Source organism: Formica exsecta, unplaced genomic scaffold (genome assembly GCF_003651465.1).
Source record: "Formica exsecta isolate Colony F162 unplaced genomic scaffold, ASM365146v1 scaffold442, whole genome shotgun sequence".
Lineage (NCBI taxonomy): Eukaryota > Metazoa > Arthropoda > Insecta > Hymenoptera > Formicidae > Formica > Formica exsecta.
Window position 1 is genome coordinate 17,299 of NW_021851656.1, and position 7,541 is coordinate 24,839.

The following is a 7,541-nucleotide window of genomic DNA, read 5'->3' on the forward strand; positions in this document are numbered from 1 at the left end:
TGATCAATGCGTCCTTGTGCCAATGATCGAGACGCTCTAGATCCCACCGGTAGTTAGACATGCAGGAAGAAAACGGTAACAAGGATTCCATGTCCTTCTTAGACACTTGTTTTTTTACGATGTACTTTCATACTTGCCTTCGATACGCATCACATGAAGGTCTAATGACAGCGAGGAACTATCGGTTTATTTCGAAACTATGATGGAATGTCCTAGAATGCACGTTCCTTTCGTAAAGCCTATAGCTTCGTATAATCCCATAGAAATTCCTGTACAAATAAAGTTACATAAAATCGAAGGAAGAAGACTATTCTTTTCAATACAGAAAGTTCTTCTAGAACCAAGAAGAAAAATATAATAATATGAAGCTGTGCGGCTAGCCTTAGGGAGATTATGAAAGCAAACTTTGCGTTCTTAAGTGAAGCATTGCAATTTACGTTGAGGCATTAACGTGTCTGATAGCAAAAAAAGAACCTGCTGCAGGGAACGAAGATCGAATGATCTAGGTATTATACAAATCTTATACCGTGGAATTGGCAGGATGAGGGATAATCGGTAGCCACTTTCCTCTCCAACAGCCATCGAAAGGATCGCAACGATCTGCAACGATCGTGCCCGACGGGAATCACGATTCCCGAAGAATTACGTCCTAAACCGCGTCGTTAACTCATCTACCAGTACTGACAGAAAAACTATGTTACAGAGAACATAGAGAATTCTCGTCATCGTGCTATAATATATATTATATACTTTGTGACACCCGGAAATTAAATACGCCACGACGAAGATATAAGGGAAAAGAGAAAGTTGAGAATTTTAGTAATCTGCGCCTAAATTGCATCTAACATCGATCCTTCCGATTATATTAGTCTTGAAATATATTAATTTTCTAGTGGTTCATAAGATTTAATTAATCGATAAAAAGTTTACATTGAAATTAATGATCTATCATTGTTAATAATAATATATCTGAAAATTTTGACTATAAAATTGGTTGTCAGAGAGTAAATCTATAAATACAATCCGAAAGAGAAAATAAAGTTGATTATATCAAACCATGATTATCAATTCCACTTTGAAAGTAATGATATGCGAGATCAATATTAGTTGATGGAAAGATGAAATATCAATTAATAGTGTCGCCTTAAGGAACTTATATATGATTTAAACAAAGAGAAAGTCAACGACTATTAAATTTCTCCTTTGAAAGAATCTTAAAGATTAATTATTAGATTCCCAAGGAAAGCTGGAGCATTTTTCTTTGGGAATAATTTTTGATTATTTATTGCAGTAAAATTTATTTTATTATTATCTTCGCAATACAAATTTATTATTCTATTTATTTTATTTTATATTGCTATATAACGATTATATGGAGCACAGAAATAAACGTTCATAATTACGTGATTGTATGATTCAATTTGATAAAATAATCAAGATTAATCAAATCAAGATTGACAGAAAAATGGAGTTTATATAATTTATTTTTATGATCTTAATTTTTTAGTTTTTATTTTAATATAACATATAATGGTGATCTTGATAACTATGTTCTACGTTTCAATATTTAAAATAATTTAGTCTAGTTTATATATAATTTCTATGATCAAGCGGTGGGATGTCCCACTTCTTGTATATCCGAGTTCTGAAAACAAGTTTCACAGGAACCCTCGTAGCGAGATAATTATATAGTTCTGATCGTGAAAGTGGCATCGACCTATGCCAGTGGTCGCTGGAGCATTGGCTGAATAGGTTGACTGTACTGTCAAGGTCAATCTCATCTAACTAGTTGTCAGTGTGCTGACATTCACATAGCCAAAAATGAGATATTTTGCTGACATTTTTAACTCTTATCGTCATTCCATTATTTTAGAGATATATCTCTTTTCTCTTCTCTAATATTTAAAATTTTATAAATTGTGCGAATACATTTGAATGATTAATATTCGATTTGCATTTCATATAGTATATTTAAATTAATTAAATTGCAATTTTTATTTAATATATCTTTTTATTATATTTGTGTGTGCGTACTTTATATATATATACATTTTTCTATAATATAATACATATGTAGAAATGCTATAAAAATTTATTTTTAACGTTTATCAAGAATTAAATAACCTGTTTAATTACTCTTTAAAAAATATTTGTATGACTACGTTTAATTAGAAATTTAATTAGAAATTAAGTTCTTACATCAGAGAATTGTGCAAAACGCAGTTAATTCTTAATTAATCCCATTACGCTTTGTTCCTCGCTATTTATAATGTTCTCATGGAATATATTTATGAATCTCAACATACATAAAAGCACAAGTTGCAATCCTAGATTTCTCAACAACTTTCACGATTTGTTTCCCATGCTGAGACGCGGATAAAATATATCATATATTATTCTTGATAATACATCATACATTTTTTAAACCATCCAACATAATACAGAATCATTTAAGTTATATTTATAAAATTAAAAAATTTTCTTTTTTTCTCTATTACATATTTTGTGTTTTAAATGTTAGTACGTAAATGTTAGCAAAATTGATAGAACAAAAGAGAGTATCATTCATAATACTATACTTTCAACATAATGCAATTGTGAAAGGAGATTAATACTCCGAGAGAAGTGCTAGGAGAATGGAGATTCATATTATGCATACTGTCATATCATGCGGCTCTGCACATGTGATTTGCATATCTAAGTTTTTGCATTCAGACTTACAAACGGAAAAGCTTTAAGGGATTTTTTTTCCCTAAAACAACGCCGAATCTCAAAATTGTTATTCGTCGATAAATCGCAAAGAGACATTTGATTCAGTCTCTATGAAATATTGCAAAACGTTAATATATAAAGCATTGGCCAAATGTTATCAGTCGAATATTATTACAGCGCAACATAACGGTCTTTAGTTATGCAGTGCGTGCTATTATATAAAATTGTTGTGCACTCAATTCGACACCGGTATTACTTTAGCAATATACATCTTGATGTCCTTCGGATAAAGAAAACTTTTTTATCATTCAGACCACTTTGCATAAGCTCGTCCCCGTACGTATCTTAATCAAAGAAAATTGAACCAGAACAAGAAGATACAAAGAATTAATTATTCATGTGTATTTGTATATCACCAATCTTCAATATCATCCAACTACGTAACAATTACTAAAAATATTTTTGCCACTTTTCATGCGTGCTACGTATTTCCATATCATCGAAAAATATCGTGGCAAAAGTTGGTTTGTCAATGATAGATAAAAAATAATACAAAAGGAGATTTTTAAACCAAATATCGCAATAGAGGTAGTTTACCAATCTCATCGTGACTTCCTTTCGGGAGAAAGTTTGTGATTGAATTCTCGCCAACGCTGCGATAAATTAAACGAAAGTTTAAAGTCATCACGTTCTCTACGAGGTTATCGCTACTTTAATACGTGTAACGTGCAGTGCAAACTGTGTGGAGCTCGGATGGTATTATATAGCGAAAACCGGATGCTTTCACTCTCAAGAAATATTTTCGAGAGACGAGCCGCGTCTTTTTTTTTCTCTATCTCTTTTCCTCCTGGTTTCTTCTCTGCAGTCCTTTTCAACATAATCTTTCAAAGATAAAGGTGTGGCCAACGTGTGGCGAACTCCCACGTTCTATACTGCGAGATTCCCATAATACTATCGATTATTAACGATGCATCCTAATGCAAGTTGTGCTATCTGATTTTTCTAAGCCGATAACATGCCTCAAATATAATAAATCAAAACGTTTTTAGATTTGTTTTATCGTCGTATTCTTCATCTGTAATGATTATAACAAAATAGTAAAAAGTAGTCATATTAATATAAATCGTGCAAAAATATTAAATATGATGTATTATATTTATTTCTATAATGTAAATATATATTTTAATTTTTTCTGAAATTAAATTAGAAAAGAACGATAGGAAAAATTTACATAGAATTACAATATTAAATAAACTATTAAGTTCCTGAAAATTATTAAACTATTTAAGTGCTATACATAAAATCGCAATATTTCATGCATAAATCATGAAAATGTATAGTTTTGCATAGCCCGTTGATTGAATTATTGGGATTGTAACTGACGTTGATTCAAGATACAGATGTCGGCGCAGCAAGATTCGTGATCATGAGATCGATTAACTAGGTAAAATTGTTTCTTGCTATATGCCAGAGAGATGCTTTACGAGAAAGAAGATCAAGAATAATTCTTATGTTGAAATCATCAAGATATTTATGATAATATAAAACCAAGCGCCTGTCTCATTAATGATTATTGATGCGACGACCACTTTTTACAATCTTATAATTTTGCTTTTATTAGATATTTATCAGCATAGAAGAATGTAATTATTTATTTCACACATTATACAATCCAATTATATTTTTATATTAATATTTATAAATTGTTATTTTATGTAATTATTTGATAAAATATTTAAAGAAAGAGATACTAACGTTATTTAAAATCTATTTCGTTTGAGATTAAAGAATTAAACACTTTATTCGCGTGTTTAGTAATTTATCGGTTAGATTCGGAGAGTTGATAAACTGACAAGAACGCGTCTCTCTTGCATATCTTATAGTATATCTGGTTACGTGCCAGTGCCAGCGGCACCGTCGTCACTAATTTTTCAGAAAGTTCGCGAAAGCAGGAAGCACACATTCCCCGATTTCAATTCAGTCAGTACGAAATTTTCCTCTCGTTCTACGGAACGTAATAGCCCGCGTCTTTTCCCTTCGTGACCTAGGGCGAAAAAAGGAACAAAAGGGGCAGTGCACTTCAGCTAATGTAATCACTTCCTCGTCGGCGTGCGGAGCGCCCATAAGAATCCAACCCGATTTGCGATTTGATTATGTCGTTCGCGTATTCATTACAATTTCTAAGTAGTGTGCGGCTATGTCGAAATGGGAAACTGCAAGCTGTAGCATGGCGGAACATACGTCTCGTTCCTCCATCAATATCAGCGTATCGTCTATTCGTCCAGCATGTATTTTCATGAATATTGCACGAGAGAAATGTACGTGCTACAAATTCATTCTTGTTTTACTTTATGATATATAATGCAATTTTCTTACTTTTCGTAAATTTTAAATTAGATTATTAATACACTATATAATTTATTTATTACACATTGTACGATTGTCAAATGTTTGCCAAATATAGATCAACGTAATCTTTTTAATTTATTGTAAAATTTATACAAAAAAAATTAAATATATATAAAGTTATCAAAATATTAATTACGAAAACGCTCACTTTAGATATTACGTTACTTTACACCATGAATAATGTTTTGACAATCATTTTATTTTTTGCAAAATAATATTTTTTTAAATATGCAACATAAATTCTGATTAGAGGTCTCGATAGCTGAGATAATCGCCGCATGTCATGAAGCGACATAAATCGGCGAAGTTTATCAACTCTCATTAAGCTATAATGATCGCGCAATGTTCTTTTCACGCGAGGCGAGCGCGATGGTAAAGCGTCATCTCCGGTTGTGTCGCAAATAGTGTCGCTGGGACAATGTTGAGAGTGTGACGATGCCGCACGCGAGGAAGCGGAATTCCCGCATTGGTGTCATCTCCATTGTTGCAGGATACGTAGAATGTCATTGAAAAATGGGGCCATGCAGGTAAATTGATGCTTAATAAGTAGTTGAGTAGCAATATGCATCATCTTCCCTCTCTTTCTCTCTCTTTGAGAGAATAATATAATTTATAACAAGATAATTATATATTTTGATCAAACAATATATTTTTTAATTTTACAGCGCATATATATATATACATGCTAAATAAATTTTTAAAAAATTATTTACTATATCAATTTGCATCAGCACAATAAATGAAATTATTAATACGCGATTACAGGACGCAAATCAGTTTTACAACGCATTCTCGTATGAGCGAAATGATTATTTTTTTTTAGATCTACCGATGCATGGCAGTATTGTCGAAAGTAACACAGTCTGGCAAACTGTATTATTACTCAAGATTTACATTCCGCACGAAACACGTAGCCTGCGTGTCTTTCGTCACTCGGACTTGATTGTTCTATTATGCAGAAAGCGCTCGCGGTTCATCGCTAGAAAGTAAAATACGTCGTGCATGTTTAAGGAAGACCGATTGTCGTGTCATCGTATAACGTTTCCTCTCTGAATTCAATGCGCTTCTATGATAACAAATATGGCAAATAAAACTGAGAGTGAACGTATAGATCACTATATCAGTGACTATTTATATATGAATAGCGCGCGCTGTATATCAGTATATTAAAAATATATAGTTTCCCCTTTGTTAACATGTTTCAAAGAGATGCCGTATCTGACAATTTAAGCGGAAGGTGATCAAGGCTCGTGATTCTTGATCGCGATACGCGGCACGATAAATTACGAGAATCCCGCGGAATCGCACCAACAAATTGCCGGCTGCTGCTTCATTACATTGCGGCGAGCCATAATTGGCGTGGTGAAATACCACTGACAGATCGCGATTTAACAAGTCCATTGAGCTAATTTCTTTCGATGCGATCCGAAAATCGGATCGTGCCGCGAGTTCGATAAATTGAAAAATGGCACATTGAAAGAAATATCGCGAATTATCTCGCGGAAATAAATACGCGCATTAGTTAAACTAATAAAAAATATGTTAGAAGCAATTTTTTTATCACAGTTGTTATTCTAATCCAAGTATTATATAAATATCATATATATCATTAAAAGTTATCAAATTCACTTGTAACTCCTGAGATTTATGGCGGAATAAAAAACAGACTGAAATGTCGGAAACATTGTCAACCCAGTACCGTGTATCTCAGACATACAGTTGACAAGCGGTGTCGAGGGAGTGAGGGTCTTGACTTTATACGAGTATCTCTGGAGACGTACTAAATCCTCGGTAAGCGTCTACGACTTGTCATCGACGTAATTGACTTTCTCTCGTGTCGAGAGAATGAAAGAAACCTGGCAAGATCGTCCGTCAGTAAGGTACCAACTAATTAAGGAAGTCCGATGATGTCCGTGAGCTAATTAATAACTGCTCGATTAAATGCTACGGAACAATGTGCGATTATTTTTCTCTCTTCTTCCGTATGTTTTTGTATTTTTCAATGAGTCTCACTGTGCGCGATCAATACTTTACAAAAGGCACGTGGATATAAATTAACATTTAAACGTACGTTCATAAAAAGCGATAAATACAATCGAATTTATTTCGAAGACACAAACAAGAGTAGCCGGTTTTGCAGATGAAAAATCGCATTTCACAGGAACGGATCCCTTTGCCATTGTGGTATTAAAATGTATTTTACGAGGACATATATACTAGTTTATGTAGCATAAAAATAACTTAAATTACTACATCATAATTCAAGTATTGTTGCAGAATATCTGAATTCGCTTATTTTAAAAAATAAAAATCAATTTTACACAAATTTCAGGTATCCCTTAATTCGATAATATATGAAACCATAAATTATCGACTTTTACGATATATTTGATCTCTTGCAATACCGATATATATATATA